Source organism: Chroicocephalus ridibundus, chromosome 5, assembly GCF_963924245.1.
Source record: "Chroicocephalus ridibundus chromosome 5, bChrRid1.1, whole genome shotgun sequence".
Lineage (NCBI taxonomy): Eukaryota > Metazoa > Chordata > Aves > Charadriiformes > Laridae > Chroicocephalus > Chroicocephalus ridibundus.
The window spans coordinates 57272-80447 of NC_086288.1; the positions used below are offsets into that span (position 1 = coordinate 57272).

Below are 23176 nucleotides of genomic sequence, written 5' to 3' on the forward strand. Positions count from 1 at the left end.
CAGCTGCAGGAGCCATCATACCCCAGTTCAGATCAGGAATAGTACCGTGTTTGACCAGTCATTTGTCACTTTTATCACGCTTGAGATTTAGGACTTATTTTTTGTGTCAGTGAATTTAATGAAAATGATTGGGCTTCATTTCTAAGGGAAACACCTCTTCAAAATGTTTACTATTTTATGGAAAACAAGAAAGAGAAAACCATTCAGCTGAGCTCACTGAAAAAGATGTTCTCCTAAAGTATGCTAATGGGGCAAGAGCAGCATGAGCAAGCCCCAAAGCTTGACTAATGCCTTTTTGAGTTCACATTTAAAATGGAACTTGACCCCCAAGCGGCGTTACCGTAGTGGACACAGGCAGACATTTCAAAGCGTGTCTTCAAGTGCTTCGCTCAAGTCATCGCCGATCAGAAACAGTCATTTTAAGAGCAATATACAGCGAAGCGCTCGACTGGGGAGCTCTTCTCTCTGACAAAGTTAAAGTATTGGGGCATTACGGCTATAGATAAAAACAGCTAATTTTACTAAGTCATTAATTCATTAAAAAGACAAGAGAAGGAAGTAACATCCACTTGGTAGAAGCTACAAAATGATGACATGGAAAGTGCATTAAAGGGTTTCATTAAACATCAGTCTTGTCCCATCGTTGTCGCTTCTCCCGTGCTCTTCCATTAATTCTATAAATAATTTTGAGACCGCGTTTGGTGTGGACTTTGCTGGGGAACTGCAGGCCACCACTGAGCTCTTCCAGCCTGGGGAGTGAACTTCTCCTCCTGAATCTCAACTGAGGTGCCGCCACCGCTCTACCCATCGCCACCCCAGCCCAGAGAGTGTTTTTCCAGAGGAGGTTTCAGGACACGGCACTTGTTTCATGCCTCCGAGTGCGTTTTCCTCACACGGCCACCAGCGCAGGCCAAAGCCAAGACGTTGAACACAACGGGCAGACTCAGCTGCTAGATGGCTTATGCAGAGATAAACATTTAAAGGAGACAGAAGAATGGAATTCACAGTACTCAGTCACATAAAAGGAATAACTGAGTGTGTAAAACTGGAAAAAAATGTGGGAAGATACTTATGTGGTCCGTATTACCAAAACAAAGAGAATTTCAATCGCCCTTCCAATAATGCCATGAGTCACAAATTACGCGGGTGTTCGACAATGGCTCACTTCCTTCCAATGTCTTACTACCCAGTTACTCCTTAATGTAGCTGAAAGCGTAATTGTCCTTAATTGCTCGGTTGTCACTAAGTGGATTCTAACCTTCTGACATTACAAAGCCCAACAGCTGGTTTCTGGATGAGCCCGTGCACCTGCAGCAACACCGATCCAGGTCCGAGGGTGCCAGTCATCTTCTCTCTCCTCAACTGCAGGGTGAGGAATTATGCAGGACAGTCCAACACGCATGGATGGCGGCTGTTGAAGGACGCAGAGCCGTTAGTCCTGTGCCTGTACCCCAACTGATGGCAACCCAGGACGAGCTGGGCAAAGTTCTACCAGCAGCTGAAAAATTGTTCCCCGGATCGTTAGTCTGAAGTGTGGCAAGTTCTTTTTAAAATTCCCCAGCAAATTCTGACCTGGGCAAACATGTGCAGTTGTGGGTCTCATCTTTGCTACTTCAACGGAGACTCTTGCTGTGTTTGGGTCAAGGCAGCGTGCAGGGATTACCTACGATACCGAGCGATGCGCTGCAACATCCAAACCATCAACATCCCATCCTCCAGTAAACACGGCACTTCGTTACCCCACTGGAAGAAGGAAACTAGACATACCCAAAGTTATCCTTCCTAAAGAGCACCAGCTGATGTAAGGTACACACACACATACACACCATGTTTAGATAGATATAGATTATAATGTTTAGGTATTATGGTGTATAAAACTGAAGTTTTGAGGACTCTTTCATTTGGCCATCAACCCTATCTCAAGCTGAAATACTTAATTTCTTAACTAACTTATACACAAGAACTGGCTGGAATAATGAAGATGGGATAATTTTATTGGAAAAAAATACTTGAAGAGGCGGATTATAAACACATTCCAGAGGGCAGTTCTGGGTTGACAAATTCTGATTCTTCATTCTAAAATAATATTCAACGGCACACAGGCACACCACTGTAGATTCTGTGAAATCACAGCACGTCAGTCAAAGCCTCCCCTGTCTCCCAGCCACGCGTTTTCTGTAAGAGAGCATTTTAAAAGCGGAAGGGCTAAAAGTGGGAGGGAGCAGTCCTGAATTGAAAGGCACTTCCAAATCTCACAATTCCCTTACAAAGCAGAGCCCTCCTCCCCACAGCTCTGCCTATAATGACAGAGGATATGACTCAAGTGTGATACAGAAGCCGTACAGTTTGACATTACACACATACTGACATCACAGTATTTTCAGTGAAAAAAGCCCAGCAAACATGCAGCTTGAGGGTCTTAATTTTGCCTGTCATACCACAGAACCAGTGCACAAACAGGCGAGAATCCCACATTAGTTTTCCTGGTTCCTTTCAGGGAAGGGGGGGAAAAAAATCTTCTGCACGGCCTCAAACACCGTGCCCTCCGTAACTGCAACAGAAGTTATTTCATTACGGATCCATTGCCCTTTGACGCTTTCTTTTTTTCATATAGACTTTTATACAAAGAAGCACTTTTTTTTTTTTCCTTTACAGCTCACCAAATTCCTATTAGCGAGCCAACCTTGCCTGCACCTCGCGCAGACGTGTTATGAATATAACTCACAGTGTTTCCACACAGGATATTTTCTCCTTTACCCCATCCCCAATCCTGTCCAAATAGAGAGTCATAAATTCTCCCACTCCGACCTCCGTCTCTTTCTGGCCTGGAAGACGGTGCCATTTACGTTTGCTTGAAAAAGTGGTAACTAAGGAGAGAAGAGGGTTTTTTTCCAGGAGGTTCATTTCTGCTCCGTCTGTGCTCTCTGCCCTCGGGGGTGAAGTCTGCTGGAGACACCTTCTGCAGGAGATGAATGCACACGTTCCCTCATTTATCCCCAAACCCGACCTTCTTTCTCCCTCCTCACACTCCTGGTTTGATCTCAAGGACCACTCCGACACAACTGCAAATCTCCAACTCTTATAATTAAATTAACCTCAATACAACATTTGACCACCATCGATAGAACCTCATCACCACGTGTGAATATCCAAAAGGCCATTTATTGGTGGAACGGCATTTCAAGCAGCATTTTGTGGCACCTATGCCTCTTCAATAGCAAACTCCCTCTACGAAGCTGCTCCTGGAAGCCAAGGAATTTCCCAGTCGGGGAGAGCTGCCAATTTTCCCCATTTGGCGAGCACGGTCCCAATTCTTGCGCCTCTCCCTGTTTCCTGCACAGGATGCTTTAATGAGCCCTCCAGTCTGGGGGAATGCTAGCAGAGATAGCGAAATAATAATACTACTAATAATAATTAAAAGAAAAAAAAGAATAACCTGAGATGGGAGAAGATTTAGGAAGATTTTTCCACGGAATATCCAATGGGTGTGACTACAAATATGACAGAAAGAGGCAGTCCTCCTCCAAAGGCAGGTTTAAATGCTAGAGGGTAGCGCTTAAATCTGGGGCACTGAGGAAGGGGGAGAAAGGTGGCCAGAATACGACAAGAAGTGTTTTAAAGTGTACATAAGTGACCTCTGGAGCCGAGGTTTCATTTTCTCAGCCAGGCTGGTAACAGCCCCATATGGAATGAGGATGGTTGCAATGTACAAGTAATACCAAGTTCAAACTCCTGAGGATCTTCTCAGACGTTGAAAAACCGAAGGTTCAGATTAGCATTTTCTGCTCAAATTTGCTGCTGAGATTTTGGTCTGCCCTTTCACAGTTTTAGACACACAAATGAACCTCTTAAGCTAATGTTAACCAGTAAACTCAATGACTTTTGAACACAATTACAAAGAAATAATGCTTAGTTAAATATTACTTGTGTTGCAGGGGCATAGCAATACCATACGAACGTCAAGAAGGAGAGTCCAAAGCACCCAAAGAAATGAAGAGTATGGTTTGTAGAAAGCTGGAGCAGGTGTTAGAAGAAACCACAAGGCGTGTAGGGGGTAATTTCCTTTTGCACAGCCACGTATCTTGGCAGTTCATGTGACAGAGCTGCCGGTGCCTGCCAGTCCTCGGGGGTAACTCAGCCCAGAGTCAACTCCATCTCATGAAACAAGGAAGAAAAGCCTTTTAATTTGAGCAGAGGTATATCATCCTCTGGGAAATTTTCTGAGAAGGTTAACCCAATTTTGATCCTCAATTACCTTCTAAATACTACTGACGAATGGCAAAATTTTTGTATTTCCAGACTGGTGCATGTCAATATAGAGACAAGCAACAGACTCCCAAACCACGCAAAATAAAGGCAGGTGGTATTTGGAAAGAGGAGTACTGCGCGATCTAGACGTGAACTGAGATTCTAAGTTACAGGAAGGCAATTTTTCTTTTCTGACTTAAAATTTACTTTAAAAACTGGGCGTACTTGAGCTTGAAAAATACCTACCTCAAATGAGTAAGGCAGGCAATGAACTGAAGAGGCCCATACAGTATTTCTGCTCTTTGTTTTTCAAAGACTTAGTAGAATTTCAGTACTGTCATCCAAAAATGCAGACTTGAGCTTGGATTCAATCACTAACGAAGACAAAGGCTAAGCTTATCCCTGCTCTGCGGTCAAATCTGACAGTGTGGTGGCACTGGCTGGATCCCCAAAGGAGGACGGCCGCGTGAATAATGCCAGAGTAACACCCAAAGGCAGGAGAAAAGCTCTTTAACATGATGAGGCACAAGAAGCAACCAATACAGCAGAAGCGTAGAAGTGGCAGGACAGCAAATAATACCCATTTTAAAAAAACGCACCAAAGTGTTAGTCCCCAATAATAAGCCTCTCTCTCTTGCCACACGGAATTTCAGACATTTTTCAAAATTCCACTGGCATCAATATAAAGGAAAAGCTCCAACTATAAACTATCCCTGAAAGCTGCTGAACTCGGGTTCCTGCTTTTTTTCCATGAATGCACTGTAAGTCAGCATTCCAAGACCAACAAACATCTCCAAACCCAAGCTATTTCCAAACAGTACATGTACTGTGATAGCGTCCAAGATAACAGCAAAAATATGCACGAAGCTGTTTCTCCTCTAACACCACACAAAAAGAAGGGGTGGGGGGGGGCACCAACAAAACACGCTGATCTACGCAAACGAAGTCTTGGGTTAAACAGGTAAGACAACAAAAAGCTTCAATAAAACAACGAGGGCAAAAAGATCATTCATTCTATTTCTGAGCTGAAAAACAAGAAATGGCCAAGTCAGCTCTCAGTTATGCCAGATGAAATTCAACGTAGTCAGAGGATCTTTTTGGGACTTGGGAAGTTTAGAGTTGGGTTTAAGCTCTGCCATTGACTTTGGAGGAGTCTCTTCCTAACCTTGGGTATCGGCTTACCCACTTCTAGCTGGGGTAATTGTTTGCAGTGTCTTTGAAAAATCCCACTCGAGCTATAAATACTGTAATCATCCCAAATAAACCTTCACGGAAGGTGCTGAGCACAGCTTATTACGTCCCAAGCAACTACAACCCCAGCAAGTACGAGGTTTCATGGAGGCTCTTGTTGCCCAACTCTACTCTTCCAAGGACAAACGGAAAACAGAGTTTCCTCTCATTAAGAAAGGAGAGACCGAGTACAGAGCAGGGAAGACTTACCATGAGGAAAATGACCAGAGTCTTTGACTTCCTGAGGAAGTCCCTGCCCAGCAAAGCAGCTGGCTTTCCGTCCAGGAACCAGCCTTCCCTGCTTTGGAAAGGCAGCCGCTGCCTCAGTTTCCCTGGCATTAGAGCCAGAACCCTGTCTTTTACCTTCGCGGCAGTTCTAAACAGGTCAGAAACTGTTCGCTTACCTTCTGTAGAAAAAGGCAAGGAAGGCACATGCCCACCTCCCGAGGAAGAGGCAAACCCTTTTGGCTCAAGGATGATGTGCCAAAAGGCCAGAGCTGGAAGGCGGTTTTCATGTTTTCCTCTGTAAAAGTCACTCAGCAAAATCTCACTCCTCCTGCTCTCTCTCGTTTCACCTGGACACAAGCAAGTACCAGACACACAAACGTACTGGCCTCTCCGTTCTTACTGCTGATCCCCTGCTGCTAAGCCAACACCATCAGCAGTGACCAGGGTGGGATGCTACGGCACATTTGTTAAATGCCAACACAAGAAATGGGAGGTTCCAAAGGTCCCTGTTATTTATGCCAAATGAGTAAAATCTCATACTCTTCCGCCCAACAGTGTGATTGTGCTGATGGACACCTGCGTGCCTGGGGACAAGCACTTCTCTACGAGCCACTCTGTGCCTGTGCATCAAGGGACCTTCAGGGCTTGAGGCCAGTAAAGCACGAGAGGAGCAACCTCTGAGACGTGACACCAACCACAGAAACCCATGGCACCCACAAGGTGTGGGATGAATGCAGGGGGTTAGAAAAGCTCTACTGATGATGTTTGCCAGACGGTAATACTAATAGCTTTTAGTATTTCTTACAGTCTACCAAGTAATTTGAAATGCTTGTGTTTAAATAGCTAGAAAAATTTTATTTCCGTGCCACATAAATGTGCTTTTCAAGTCATTCCATGCTGTTTCTAAAGTCAGAGCACAGCCTGTTCAGATTGTGATATGGGAGAAACGGTTAAAAGTGGGTAAAATGGGAAAAACATAATTGCGTGCTACCTGACAGAGCATCGGAACAAGAAACAAAATAACCCACAAGAATTTAAACACCATGGTTTCGTAAACATGACATAAACATCATGGTCTTGCTCTGCTTCATTTTCAATATTACTTGTTTGAAGTTAAAGGCAGACCTAGTGAGTGTTTTTGAGACTGAGCTTGGACCATGCGGCAGGATCCCGGTGAATAAATATTTGCTGACAACACTGCTGGCACCAAAGGTGGGGTATGACACCACAGTAAACACAGGGTTAAGTCGAAGCACTCTATGGTCAAATGGAAACACATTTCCGTTTTGAAATTCTCACCTATGAGCAGAGAATTCTCACCTATGACCAGAACAAACTTAATTTTGAACGTAATTGCTTATTGATCTTCCCTCTTCAGGGAAAATCCCAACCCAAACATTGTCACTACAGCCAACAAATTCAGGATTAACCTTCAAGCAACGAACTAATTCTACAGATCAATAGGTCGTTTCTCTTCGCACGGTTAATAAAGGAAGGAAGCAGTATTAAAATGAGGCAAAAGCTAGCATAAAGCAGCAGAGATTTGGAAACTTCATCCAAAGAGCAAGGAACACCTGGGTGAGCCTTCTCCACAGGAGTCCATCTTCAGCCTTGGGACACCTTCATTTCTCCATGACCATAACATAAAAAGAACTTTAAAGAACGAAGGAGAAGGCAGTACGTGAGTGCGTTAAATGGTGCTGAACACAGCTCTGTCCTCTAAGGAATGCCACTGGCAACAGGACTTTGTATACGCTCACGGTGAGAACACAGTGTCCCAGTCTGGAAGAATGGTTTTTACTGGTTGGTACAGCACATTGCCCAGTACAGCACTCATCAGGGCAATACGCTCCAGCATATCGTTCATTTGTTCCTCCAGCCAGTGACATCAAGCTTATTGTGCCATGCATTGAGCAAATACCGAATGAAATGGAAATAAACGGTCTTTTTTTTGGCACAGCTGAAGCAAGACGAGCAGCTGCTTGGGAAAAAAACCTACCAATAAACTTTCTTTTACAACCATTTTATCTCCAAAGCAGCTAATTGTCCCATTTAATAGCTCACCACTTGTGCTATACTTAAGCCCATAATTGACTTGAGGGACTCTATTCTCTTGATGCTACACAGCTACTATCTACATTCTCTATCAAAGCTTTTCATGTTTTAAAGCAAATTAATGAGTTGGTATTTTTAAACCCAATCTTTCTTTCCCTAGTTTTAATAAAACTGTTCACATGTTGATATGAAAGGGACAAAGCTGGTCGCCGTCCCCATGGTGGGCCTGCTCTTCAGATGCCCAACACGGCCGTGGAGGCCATTGCGTTCGGTGGGCTGCCGGGCTTCCCACATCCAGGCCAACTACCTGTTAACGAAGGAATTCCCTAACGAAGGAGCAAGTTTGAAAGCACCACTCCTGTCATTAAAACACATCCAGCGTGGATCCTGCTCCTCAGTGAGAAGAATGAGTCTATTTTAAAACATGCTGAACAACGCCTGAGAGGTCTGGGGATTCTGAATGAAAACATGCCGAGTGCTAAGCGCTCACAGACGAACCACGTTACTCGCTTCCGAATTTGAGTTCAGTCATAATGATTCAAAGGAAGACTTTACCACAATATAAGTATCTTTTAATACGTAACCTGAAATGGTCGCCTCCCTTGGCTTCTAAGGGCAGCCCCATCGAAAGGCGCAGGTTTCCATTTGCCTGCTGGAGGTCTGCCTTCCACCAGGGAGTCTCGGGAAGAAATACCCTCTCTGAACTCAGCTCTGCTCACCCCAGAGGTAGTAATGGTTTGGTTGTTGTCCTTCCAGGTGAGAAGAATCATGCTTTTTCTTCCCAAGGTACTACAAAATGTGAGCCAGGTAGTGTGTGACAGCCACTCTTCTAAAGAACGACAGGAACCTACACTGGAAGCTGTGCTGCTCGAGATATTGGAAAAGGTAATGATTATTAAGGCAGTGACACCCGCTTGTACACGTACTGCGAAATCCTGAGTTATGAGAGATACTGGCAGCTGAAAACTCATACACGGGAGAAAGCACAGCAAAACGCAGACATACGCAGCGTCACTGACAATGGTCACTCTGAAAAGGGATACTACACTCCATGCAGAGAGTTGTCTAAAAACAACTGTGTTCAACTGGGAAGCCAAAAAGGCACCAATTTAACGAATGCCACCACATAAACCCCCAGCACGTCTGCCCCCCTGGGCACTGCACGCACCAGGACAGGGATGGGGGCCGTGCAGAAGGGGTCAGCGATGGCCACAAACAAGGATCTGCTTACAGACCGTGAGCGGTGGATGGAGTATTTCTCTCTGGACTGGCAAAAAGACAACGAGGAGGGATAAGCAAGATTGATATAAAGCCCGAAAAACCAAAGAAAAGCTGAAGAACATTCTCTTAAGATGGGAGATCGGATGGACCGAACAAAGCAAAGCCAAGCACCGCTGGAGGCTGTGCTGGAGGCAGGAGGGCTGTGTCGGAGCACCCTTTCTGTCCACCTTCCTTGTGTCAGCTCCCAGGCAGTGCCTGAGACAGCCAACGGAACCAAACAGCTTCGTACGGACCATTTTGCGTCCCTGGAACTGGGTGGTTCGGCGCTTACGGCCTTACCACAGCTAAAGCCAAGCTTCATCAACCAACCTCTTCTACCTGTAGCCAACACAATTGAGCATTTTGTATTAATGCAGATTTCTTTAGGCTTTAAAAACAGAGAAAGGGCAGCTTGAGACAGAGGACTCCCGGTTTACCAGGAGCCTGACATCCGATGAACAGCTGGGAATCAACCTGTGTGGCAAAGGTTCAAGAATACAAGGGCTTAGGTTTTTAAATCCTAGAGATACGGACAACCAATAACCCGAAGGAGACACTGCTGGCTTTTCTCCATCACTTGCCCCCACAAACGCCACAAGTTTATTCCTTACACAGGAACAAACATTAAGGCACCCTAAACATGCGGTATTAAAAAGGCCGGTCAAAACCCAAGTATTTGGGTTTTAGTGCCTATAAGGTGAATTTCTTTCACTACCAGCAATTGTACATTATTCCGGAGACAGAAAGAGAACGCATCTGCCCATTGCAGCACTAGGAAAAAGTTCCTAGTAACGATGCAGATGGTTCCAAATTGCTAGTGGATGGGATGCCCAGATGTCTTTCATTGTCATATTTTTTTCCAAGCGGCCTGACAAACTTCAGATGTAAAAAAATAAATAAGAGTGATGAGCCTGTCTCGCCAGCAAAAATAAAAAGCATGTTTGACAAAAGAAAGCAAACGAAGCAGATCCGCGGAGGTCAGAACTTTGTCAGCCTTTGTCCAATTAAGTTAGGGTATAATTGGCCACCAAAACGTCGCATGGCATTACGTGAACCGAACTGCTGGTCACTCAGAGACCAGATTCTTTTAATTGATTTATCTCGCCTCATGTTCCCTATTAAAGAGCAGCCGTCAACTAAAGGAAGAGTTCTTTTTTCTTCCAGTAGTAAATGTTCTGGGCATCAGGAACTTGGAACCTTTGAAGCGCTGGAAGTAATGAAAATATTGTCTTACTTATTCTTGGCAGGGAAAACTCTGCAAACTGATTAAGAAAAAGGACTCGAAATAAATCAACAATCAACCCTGTGAAAGCAAACTGAGAAATACCACGAAAATACCAAAGCGCAGACTCAAACGCCTCTGTTTGCAAATTCACTTGCGATCAGCGATAAAAACCCCGCTCAGTTGGCTGGGGAAGAACCCGAGCAGAACCCAGCCGTGTGGCAGCGCAGTTTCAGGGACTGCAAGGGACAAACTATTTACAAGAGTGATCAGAAGGGATTATGCGGCTCCTGGACGCTCAATCAGTGTTGGTTCAAAACGAGCATTTGAAAAACACAAGGTAAAAAATTATTCTGTGAACTGGATTTCTGTCGCTATCGCAGATCTGAAAAAGAAATCCAGGGCCTTCGCTGAAAATCAACAAAACGGATGATGCTATTAGTTACATAATCTGCGATGATACTAATTATATTTTATTCATAAGCCACGGAGCATAATAAGTAACCCTTGCGTTGTAAGAGATTTTTCAGGGATTTACGAAACAGCTTTTGCCACAGATTGAATTGAAGCGACAGACATACTTCAAATTGCTCTTATTTTAGAAGTACCGGCTGAATTTTCCAGCAATATGGCAAACTGAGCTTTGGTGAATGATAAAGGAAGCCTAAACCGGGTAAACTATAGAAAGAAAACCAGACGTGAGAATGAAACAGTGTTAGGAAAATGGACAAGCCAACCCTATCTGACAGCTGGGATTTGGAGCGGCCGAGGAACGACATCGCTTCCACGTGAAAGGGGTCATGTGTGTAAATTGAACAACGGAGACTTTTTTACAATCTGGAGAAAATCAAGGGAGTGACATTTGACTCCAGAAAGCAAGAGACACTCATTTCTAGCTGGACGGAATTGGGGAGTCCAAGACCTAAGAGAAAAAGAAATCAAGGAAGACAAAACGACCAAACGCATTCTCTTATGAGAAAGGTAACGCAGACGTGATCTGAAAGAGGTATTTACGTTGTGTTTCCACCTGTTGTGAAAATCATACCTTCCCACTAAAATGAAATTGTTACCTTTACAATTTTTTTCAACAATCCAAAAATCTCTCCCTATTGGACAAAACCACTTCTTAACAACTTACATTTCAAACACATTTAAATACAGTTGCGACTATGTCATTTATTCACGCTGCTTCTGTAAAGCAGCTTCTCTGGGACGGCTCCTTGCCTTTTTCCTGATGAGCTTCCCATTTTTCCTGAACACGCTTTTCAATATACGGGTGACACTAATTCGGACCACTGCATTTAACTCTGTAAGACAGTTTCATTAACACGGGACTGGGGCAAGCTGTAGCCCTTTTTAGCTGAGCCGTTCCACGATTCCCAGTCTACCAGCCAGGTGCAGAACATCTCCCTGCTGTCTGTTAGCACAAAAGCAGGAAACAACCCCAAAGGGTTTATTCAGGAAAAAACTCCGATTCCACTCTGCTCCTGCAGCAAATAACAGGTTATTTAAAGGGTGAGAGCCCATCCATGTTTACAATAGCCGTCCAGTTCCTAAGTGACACAGTGGGAGCAGAGCATCGCTGCCCATCGCCGTGAGGAACGGTAGGACCAAGGGGTGCACAGACCTGATTCAGAAGCCTGAGCATCACCCCTCCATCAGGCAACCCGGCTTTACCATGCAGCATGCTTTCTGTAAAGGTTCTTCTACAAGAAAGGGGGGTGGGAAGAGCAATGTAAAGATATATAAAAGGTCTGATTTAGATCAAGACATTTTTAAGATCTTTTTGGCAATGTGTCTGTCCCAGCATAGCCCTGAGACAATGGAGCGTCAGAGAAGCACATCCCAATCATTACACCTCCTGCTGCTCTCAGATGAGGGCTGACACTGAGCTGGACCAGCAGGACATCATCCGTCCCTCGGTCCGTCCCCGAGTCCACTCCATATTTACTCCCTGTCCTCCACGGAGGATGCGAGCGCAGGAATCCAACTTTCTCCAGGTGCCTGGCTCCACCGTTAGGTAGCCCATGCAGAAATAGGGGAGGAGGAGGAAAATCTTACCATTTCTTGCCACCTGATGCACAGAATCCCGTGCCATTAACAAAAGAAAGGAGAGCTTTTACCTACAGATGTAAGCCGTGAGCCCAGCATAAGCAATTATTTGAGTATGAGAAAGGCCAGCTGAGTCCCATACAGTCATGTTTCACTGACTTAAGGAAACGCAAGGACATAAAACTGCGCCTCAACTCTACCTTCATTAGTCTTCCGAGTCACTTAGCTACTCCATCCTGGTCTAGGACATACCGGCTCTCTGGCGCTCATGCCACACAATAACTTCTTGTTATCTGGATGGAGTGTTAAGACTCCAAAGGAGACACCAGAGGTACCCAAGCCGTTCCCCGTGTCCTCCAGACACGTCCTCACACTTTTCCAGGGAATGCCTACAAAGAAGGCCCTGCTAGTCACACTGCAAGGGAAGACACACAAACGAAAAGCTTTCCTTGGCTCCTGCTGAAGGTACAAGCCAGCAAAGCTCTTCATTGGTCCCAGGGTTTTCTTCCCAAACCAGAGGGTATTTGATGGAGCCTAACCCAGATTTCCCGCAGGTCGGCCTCTCCCGTCACCACCACAGGAGCCAGCTGCCCTTAGATAGCGATGTGCACTTTTCCAACTCAAACTGCAGACTCAGGCTTGCGTGTCTTGTAATAACCTCCAGAATCCTAACTATCTTGACCATCTTGTGTTATTAGAATACTCGAAAGAATTTTTAGGCAAGGCATTCTGGCAAAAAACCCCCGCTGTTTTCATAGCAAACAACAGCTGGGTCATGCTCTGTGGTGTTTTACTACTGCATTTTGGAAAGATTTACACACTCCTGTAACCCAGAAACGTATCTCAAGAAGCTCGGTCCATTGGGAGCAAAACTGACTGCGAGGATGATGTTCTCACATTCGTCATTTCCGTCCACGTTCCTATCAGGTTCAGTTGCCTAATACGCTGTCGTCCCACGTAGGACAGCCAAGGCAACTTTTCCTCCTTCTCTACCATAAACCAGGGCTGCCTACACTGTACCCAGAAATTTTCAAAGATATAAACTGAATTAAATTGCCTCATCCCTCCTCGGTTTGGATTCTTACCTATTTCTGCATTTCTAAAATCTTTCTCAAAATATACTGAGCAACAAACTCATTAAACCCAGGTGTCTCACAGTGGGGACAACCGCCAAACCTGCATAAAATTCAGGGGAAGAAGATCCAGCCACAGTCATATGGTATGAAAATTACCATTTCGCATTATGATACAAATGGCTACATTTTAATGCATTTTCCCATCAAAGACATAGGTTAAAAAAAAGTCAACTGTAGAACGTAGACTGATTAAAAAAGGATCTTTTCTTTGGGTGAAAGAGTCTCTCGGTGCTTTCATAGCAGGACATGTCAGTGAATTTGTATGATGCGAATGTAAAACACACAAACGAGCAACAGCCCCCGCAAGCTGTGGGAGGATTAATTTCCTCGTGTTCCTGACCTCTAGTTCACATAAATTCATCTTGATAAGGCAGCTCTTCTGCTTCCAATTAGCGTTTTTTCTCCAGGAGAGGCTGTCCTGGCAGGTCCTCCGTGGGGACAGGGGAAGGGCAGAGGCTGGCTGGAGCTTGCAGAAAGCATCATAGGATGGTTTGGGTGGGAAGGGACCTTAAAGATCATCCACTTCCAAGCCCCCTGCCCTGGGCAGGGACACCTCCCACCAGACAGGCTGCTCCAAGCCCCATCAAACCTGGCCTTGCACACCTCCAGGGATGGGGCAGCCACAGCTTCTCTGGGCAACCTGGGCCAGGGGCTCACCACCCTCAGAGTGAAAAATTTCTTCCTCATATCTCATCTCAATCTCCCTCTTCCACTCTGAAGCCATTACCCCTCGTCCTATCACTACATGCCCTTGTGAAAAGTCCCTCTCCAGCTTTCTTGTAGACCCCCTTCGAGCACTGGAAAGGTCTATCATCATTGGGTCCCACCACCCCGCTCCCTCTGCTCTCACTGCTGCCCACCCGGCCAACTTCAAGGCACTTTTAACCATCTCTCAGGCATTTTTCTTATCAAACCCAGTAGCAGAAATGAGCTACTTCTCATCTCTTGTAGGGAGCCCAGCTCTACAATGCTGCCCAGCACTTTTCACAGTCATTGTTTACCTATATTAACATTATCCTTCCCTTCTTCCTATGTCATTTCAGGGCATAAGGAGTTTTTATCGGAAAACAGTCTAACCCTTGGAATGGCTGCAAGTTGCATGTACTGATCTTTCTCCATTTTTTCAATTTTCCCTTCATACAGATTTCCGTGTGTTTTACTACTCTGGCTTTGGGTGCCTGCGGTTGGAACCAAGCCTTTATCCTTGGGTTTTATTTAAGAATAATTTTCCTTTGTTATTGCCAAGAACTGAAGACGACTTAACCAGATGGATGTCCCTGCTCCCATTGTCAAGAGGTAAGCGCAACCTCCCCGACACAGACAGAGACCGTAAGGCACTTTCTAGCACTTTTTGATCCATTCCTGCTCAAGTTTCTGTCTGTCTTGAAAAAAAAAAAAATTTACAAGCTTTTTCTCAGCTATGAAGTCCGGGTTTTCTTTTACTCATACACATTTCAGAGCCAACAGGATAAAGCCTAGACAGCAGAGACTATGGGTCTTATATTTATGTTTAATTTTATAATTACCTGGCTACCATGAAGGGGTTCTTCCCCAAGCGCTGCATCGCTCTGAGCCTCAGCTTCGTTATCACTGATGAGCAGCACAATTGATGAATGTAATTTCTTGGATGTACCTCGAATATAATTTCAATACATCTTACTAACTCTTACCACTCTTATTTTAAAATGAGGGACGAGTATTTGCAGCAAACGTTTCTATTCCCAGCTTTGCCACAGATCTGTCTGATCACAGATGACGTTCTCCTCTTGTTGGCCACCCACACCTTTCAGCCCTGTTGTCCAACATGCCCAGTTACGATTCATGCAAATGCTTTTTGTGTGATACCTCAACCTTTTAATATAGAGCCATCATTAAATCAATTATGAGAACTGAAGGCTGGATAGTGAACCTGCCAGGTTCACCCAGCTGCCTCACTGCCTACTGAATTTCTGGACACAGTGATCATTAATGGTCAAAAAGTTTTTTCCTGGATGAGAGGTCATGGATGTTAGTTGGAACAAGGGAGATTCCAATTAGATAGAAAATATCATAACGAGGGTAATCAAACACTGGAACAGAGGCCCAGAAAACCTGTGGGATCTCCATCCTTGGAAACATCGAAATCACAACTGCCAAGTTACCATGTTTGGTTCTACGAAATGTCGAGCCGTAGAGGGCACACAAAAAGGTGCACATAGGGAACCCAGAGATGCCCCAGAAGACAGTATCTAATTCCCAGCCTACAGACATAATTGCACACAGGAAGACACTAGCATTCATCACTGAGCTCTGGGAACTAATTGCTAATTGCACTGCCCAGCACATTACTGGAAATACATGACATTGAGTTGACTTGAACTGGGAGGAAAAACACCCCACTAAGCCAACTCCATACCCAACCGTCCCATCCCCCTGTATGTCTCTGGTGATGGATACCACTAAAAAAGAGAGGAGAGACAGGAAATACTCTATCAAAGACACTTTCCAACGAGATGAATCCCAAACTTCACCTGAGGACACGCGGGCCAAGCTCAACTGTGACCTTTGAGGGCCAAGAAGGGAGATCCAAGTCCTAACCATGGGCTGGCCCTCAGTACAAAAGCATGTGGAGGAGATGCATCCCGGGCCGTGTTCACCAGGGGCATTCTGGGTTGAGACCAAAGCAATAAGTAGCTCTGTAGAACCCAAAACCACACACAGCTTCTTGGTTATATTTTGCGGTAACGAGCTGATTCCATAGCTGTACCGACTGATACCGATATCCCAGCAGGGGAGGTTAAATCCAGCTCAGGTTACGCCTAACCCGTCCGAGGGCACACTTCCATCTGCGGTGCAAACACTCACGCAAACCCTTGGAGAGGGCTGTGATTCCGCTGCACTCAAAGATTACTCATCTACTTCCATTTCCACAAGCGCTTGATGGTTTTCTCATCAGTTTTCTCCCACTTCTCCTCCTCCTCAGATCCCTTCTCTTTTTTCCCCATGTACTGTAAATACATCCATCACCAATCCTCATTTTCCTTCGTACCATGACACGCTGTTCCTGTTTGAATAGTTCTTTGTTGATTGCCTTTCCTTGGATTAAGCAAACTGTTACTCAAAAAAAAAGAAAAAAAAACTAACACCACAAAGCAAACTTCAATCAAGAACTTCAATGAATCCTAGTACGTTTCAATTTTACAGAAGAAGGCTGATTTAAAAGCAAAAGCTCTAGCAGTTCTGGATAACGAGTCTTTAGACAAGTACATACACAGGTTATCGCCACCAAGACAACTTAGACAAGAATGCCTGTACTGTAACAGAGCATTTTACAAACCGTTCTGCACTACGTCTCCACAGAAATCAGTTCCTTCCCGTTATTCCTGACGCACAGACTTGTGTGTTGTGCTCTGTGGTATCTAAAACATCCTCCATCAGAACGCGGGTCATGAGAAATTCCGCTGAGAAAGAGCTCAGACACCTTCTGGCACGATGTCGTCCCTAAGAAACACTGATGTGCCTGGGGAAGTGTCGAGGGAGGTCTCCGAAGCCGGCAATAGTCTTCCCATTCTTCTACCTTCTATTCCCGGCTTCCATTCCCAGGCAACCAGGAGCAATTCCCAAATAATTTCTTCCTCCTACATGGTTCCCACCTGGGACAAAGACACTGGAACCCAGTGCCATGGCAACCCCATCAGCCACACAAGCACTCTGGTTCTTTAGGGAAAATGAACATTCTGAAAGGAAACTGGGAGATAAAGGCTCCTATTCCTTGTTTCCCACTGTTAGGAAGTAATTACAAAAATACTTTAATCTCAAGTGCTCTCTGGGTGAATAGGTTGTCATTTTAAAAAGCAAAAACAACTATGATGTGAAGAGGAAGATAAAATAGGAAAACTTGGGAGTACATTAGCATGCTGTGTAATCTTCAAGCTTAATGTTGATTGTCAATTCTATAGGAGAAAAAAGTGCTCATGGAAAAAAATAATAAATGGGTGAACAGGAGGAAAGATAAATCAAACCCTTTGTGATCAGCTCAAGCAGAATCCGATCCAAAACCTGCCTCATCAGCCCACTGACGTAAATCTGCGTCTTCTCACCAACTCCTGTGGACTTGGATCAGGCTTTTACGTTTCTGAGAAATACAATTTGGATTTTATTTTACCATACTCCTGAGGCTAACTCAGCAAAACCTGCAAAGAAGGCCTCCTGGGTGCAAATCTGATTCTGAACTCTACAGTTCTTGGCCTGTTTCTGTTGTTTCTTGAATGCTCTCAAGGAATAAGGTTAATAATCGCACATCTCCGGGATGTTTGTCAGCTTATTAACAAAGGAGAACAGATTCTTTTCATCCTGTCCAGACAGAATGGTATCATCATTGTACTTTCAAACCCCTCTAACTCAGGCTTGTCTGGATAGCATTTCTTTCCGTTCCTAAGTGAAAAGCTATTTTAGTGATAAAATCTGGGAGATTTATTTAAATGATGTTTTAACATGACAGCCTCATACGTTCTTCTAGATTTTTCAGCTTTGTATGCATAGTTCGTTTGCTCTCTGTCCCCCAGACCCTTCACCCCCAATATGGAGTATTTTGATCTTTGTTTCTTTTTGCCCTTAAGAGTAAGTATTTCTTCTTTAACAGACGTTATTTGGGAATAATGGAATAACACTCGTGACGTGGACACTGATCGCGCATACCTGTAGCACTCAGCTAAAATGAGAAGCACAGATGTTCGGTGTCTTTAGGATCAAGACTTAAGTGACTGGGGAGGTCAAACTTACAGAATGTCATCCCAGGGCAATCCAAGATGGAAAAGCCCTCAGGAGACCATCGGGCGTGTTCACACCCGCGAAGAACTCTAGAGATCCTCCTGCTCTACGGCAGGATCCCCAGACCATACCTACACCGGACGCTCATCCCAGATGTTTAATAACAAACGTCCAGTGTCGTTAAAACAAACCCTCAGAAGCTGTACTCTTCTCCCTGAGCACCTGCACCCCCACCGCAGGCAGAGCATCCTCCAATCCCAGAGGAGGGACCCCACGGAGCACCAAATGCTATAGCGGAGCTCGTGCTGGGTGGCATCCCACAAGCCGCTGTCCCACAGGGTATGTCCCCATTAGCGAGGGACGCCAAGTCACACAGCTTTTCATATGCCTTCTACAGTATAGCAACTCTTCAAAATGTTTTCAGAAACAGTGTAGAGCCTTGCATGAGTTGCCTTCGTGGTACAGTACCAGACAGAGAGCATGCTAAAGCCGGAACGCTTCAGAACAGGGTTATTCTCTAAGAGGCTCACTCATTTCAGACTAACAATAACCATTTGTCAGGTTAAATGTGGCAACCCATCACAGCTCAAGCGAGGAGTTCCCCCCTTTTCATGGACAGTCCGAGGCTGTTGGCTGTGGAAATAAGACCTCCTCCTCACTCTTGTGCATCCATCACCTCTTCTAAAGCTGGAAACATTCATTAGGTTTGCTGGGCTGCTACGTCCCTACTGCCAATAAACCTATTTCTGGGTTGCGTTTCTCCTCCAGCACAAGTAAAATGAAAGCATGCTGCACTACCTGGGAATTTTGATGAAATTCTGAAAACCACCTGCTTCTCTATATTTCTACCCAGCCTAGTGAGAAGATCGTCTGTATCTGAGCAGCCTGTCCCAACTCACTGTCGCTTCCTGTAAGCGCATACCTCTTCATTCATATTCCCCACCAGGTTCACGATGGTTGATTCCCCCTTGCTTCTAAGCACAGATACAAATTCTCAATCATTTTCTCAATGTGTCCTAAAAAAATTAGGACAGCACACGTGTTTTGAAAATGTGGTAAGAGCATTCTTGTTCCAGGTCACGACTGCATTAAACGTTACGAGCTGACCGGTTTTCACATGGTTTTCTGCATGACTCCTGTCTGACCCAGTTCTTCGCAAGGAAGAATAATCAAGAGTCTTTGCTGTTCCCGGGGGAGAATCCACTTGACGTGTCACATCCGACTATGTTTAAGTGGTTTTCAATAGCTGGGACTTCCCAGGGGAGGCTTTGGCTCCAGTCCTGCAGAAGAGGAAGAGCTTCCTCTGTCCAGGAGAACTAACCCAACACAAATAACCACTCCTGCCACCCATCTGTCAAAATATGGAAAATTATCCACATTTCCCCGGTATCACAGAGTGAGAGCATAGGCATTTCACATGCATAAAACAACCACCAAATATTCATGGCCATTTCTATGCAAGAGATCATATTCACACCAGAATGACGGAAAAGAGTGAGGTATCAAAAGGCAATAATTAATCAAGTGTTCCTTCAAGGAGTCTAAATTGGGTGCGAACACACACAAAGAACAGACGCCCATCAGTTCAAAGGATAACTGTACCATCTCTTTAAAGGCTCAGCCCCTTGTATATTTTCCAAGCTCCTTAACTTGAGAGATGAAATTTAAGACATTAAAAAAGAAATTAAAGAAGAAGGGGGGAAAAAGAGCATGTGCTATCTTAGCACTTCACTTTTCTTCCCGTCTTCTGCTAATGAAAGCAAAAATGCTTTCCCTATGCTTAATCAAAGAGGTAAACAAAGAAATACCTAAAAAAAAAGACTCTGTAAGTGTTTCAGTGTGTGTAGAAGCAGAAGCTCCACAGCACAGACGTGCAGAGGGAAGGTAAACCAAGGCCTGCCCATAATGTTTAGAGGTTTGTGATCCCACGGCATTCCTCAAATGAATGAGGTGGGATTTCCTATCTGACTTCTTGAGTCTTTCGTGCAAGGCGCCGATGAGGAACCCAATCTCTACCCAAGGCCAACGGTGAGAACACCATTCCCTGGAGAGGCCGTGGACAGCCACGGGGACCATCAATAGGAACGGCACGTAGAATCACAGAATCGCCGAGGTTGGAAGGGACCTTCCAGATCATCTAGTCCAATCATCATTGTGTATGTGTGTGCTTAATCCTATGAGACACACTACACGAACCTCCAAGTGCTCCACTACATTGTTGCTAAAACCTTGGGGTTTTTTTTTTTTTTTACTTAGAACTCCTACGCTCATTCTGTCCCATCATTTGAAAAATGTCCAGTAAATTCCCAAATGTTCTAAAATCCCACAGGAATACCAGATGTCCTGTCAGACGGAAAGCTTCTTCCGTATCTAGTCGGATGCTTTCACAGCAATAGCATCTTATCAAACAACTTCTTACGGAGAGAACACAAGGCAGTACGTCCTGTTTCACTGCGGAGAAAGGCTTTTACCCAACGCTTCCCAGTTTTTAGAACGACTTCACTGACAACAACAATTTTAAGTACTTTTTAATCTTAATGTCTAGTTTGTTGAGTCATCTCTCATCTGTTACTGAAACCCTGGATTCTTGTCTGTGTTGGCTAAATATGTGGCTGAACTTGTAAAGCAGCAGCAGACAGCACTCTACATTTCTGCCTCTGGCCTGGGCACTGCTCGTGGGGCGCAGAGAAGATGATGAAAGATTTTCCCGCGTCTGTATGTAGCAGAATACTCAACCGCTGCCAACTCTTTCACAGCAGCATAATAGCCAGATCTGTTTCCTGAACTCAAATGTGTATAAAAGCTTTAAACTGTCACAAGCAAGTAAGAGAGATTTCCTGTGAACACGAGTAACGCTTACCATTTATTTAGTTACAAGAGCTGCGATGTTAACCCATCACGTGGGTCAAACATTTCCTCTGGCTCCACGGGATTTAGTCTTGGTCATGCTTGGATCTTAAAAAGCATCTTGAAGGCATAAGGATAACGGCAGTAGAACTTACTCCTTTGTTGTGCCTGATCTGAGCCAAGGTGGAACTACCAAACAACACTGCAGATGGAACTACTGTCTACTTGATATAATAAGGATAGTAGTATGGTAAAGATCAGGCTTTACCCAACTGGGAGTAGTCAGTAACTGGGCTTAGTCAATGGTAATGAAAGGTGGCTCAAAGCAAAGAAATCACTCCAGCTGAAAAGTAACGAGGCGGGAAAATTAGCCAGCCTCCATCTAACTTTTTTCTTTGAAAACCACGAAAGATGGGAAAGACCTCCAGTTTTCACAACGCACAGGCAAGCGGAGACTTTTAGACACATCTGAAAATTACAGACCTCCCCTCTAGAAGCTCACCTCTGGAAGAGAACTCATTGAAGGCATTTTAAGAAACCCTCTTAGGAGAATGTTCAAGATACCAACAGCAGATGCAACCTCCAGAGCATTCTGACAAAAGCGCAGGCGCACGATACCTGTACCAGGATCAGCCCATGTCCTCGTACGTGGGCTGCTGAGAGGCGCTCCAGCCACTTCTAAACTGAAAATGAGCTGTACAAAAAAACCCGGCTTGTCTAGTACATGGAACTGTTTGGCAAGGCAATAATTAAGAGGGATTTTTCTGTGTATAACATCCATTAAAAAGGAGCTTAAAAATCTTCTGCAAAGACAAATTTTAGTAAGACTTGCACGTTTGCTTCAGCTCAACAGGCACAGACAGGAACCTGCGAGCACCACTCGCGTTGTGTCGTCAACGACCTTACAGATTAGCAAATGACCTAAATGATTAGCAAAACCAAGACAGTGCCAGAATACATAAATTTGGAAGCCAAAAGCCCCATACGACATTTTCTATTTTGTAGCAGCAACTCTTTCACGTTAGGTAAGGTTTTACCCAGGAATATAAACTTTTGGGAGAGAAAGGTCTGGGTGTCTTACAGGAACAGAGCTCGGTTAAAATACAGTGGCAAACTAGGAAATATAAAACATCCCCCTTTCCCTACCATGACAAGGTGCACGTTCTACAGGGCTGGACCATACCTTAGCATCACCGGGCACCTTCAGCTAGCTATGGTTAGCACGTGAATTATCCACGGATCTGTGGCTATTACTCTAGGAACTTTAAACCGAAAACATATCAACAAGTCAGCTGTAAGCACAGTGGGACAGAAGTGGGTGAGGAGTTTTCCTTGAATGTACGCTTCAAGTTACGAAGCAAAGGGGATGGAAGAGAACTACCTTGCAGATGACAGAAAATAAACGCTAAAATACTAGTCACAGAAAGCACAATAAAGCGACAGAGCCTGGGGTTGAGCTCCCTAATCACAGAATCAAAGGTTGGAAGGGACCTTTAAGAATCACAGAATTGCCTGGGTTGGAAGGGACCTTTAAGATCGAGTCCAACCATCAACCTAACGCTGCCAAAGCCACCACTAAACTGTGTCCCTCAGCACCACTCCCACATGTCTTCTAAATAATCGGCAGATTCTGCATCACGCAAGTTGAAATACAGGGATGTTTCATACAAACATGTGCGTGACACACCAATGAAACATGTCCCAGTGCAAACCATGAAGAGGGACTGCTGGACTGTACTGCAGCCAAAGAATTGTTCATTTTTGCCAGGGGCAGAACAGGTTGGTGACCCAGGACCCGCAGAGTCCAGCTTCCCAGAGCACCAGCCGGGCTTCAGAGCGCTCCCAGGAACGTCTCACTGCGTTCAGGTGTTTCAGGACAAGATGGCAAGCCCTGCAATCAAGTGGCAGACACAAGCACCTCTCTTCTCGCGTGCCCTCCGCTTCCATTTAAAATCAAAAGCTGTACCTTTCTCAGAGCTATATGGGATGCAGCAAGTTCCCTCAGTCTGTCTATGTTTGATCAAGTTCTGCTTCCTTTCATGATGCTCCTTTCTCGCTGAAAGCCCTCAAGGTATCCGTATCCATACACACCTTTCTGCTTCTCGGGTCTGCTTCCCAGATGACCTGTATGATATACTCCATAGACCTT

General features: G+C 44.8%; 1 protein-coding gene across 4 annotated transcripts in view; it reads right to left on the reverse strand.

The window, feature by feature from the left end:
• The window catches only part of LOC134515909 (A disintegrin and metalloproteinase with thrombospondin motifs 3-like), a 122546-nt gene that overhangs the window by 48952 nt on the left and 50418 nt on the right, over positions 1-23176 (reverse strand). The window lies entirely within an intron of this gene.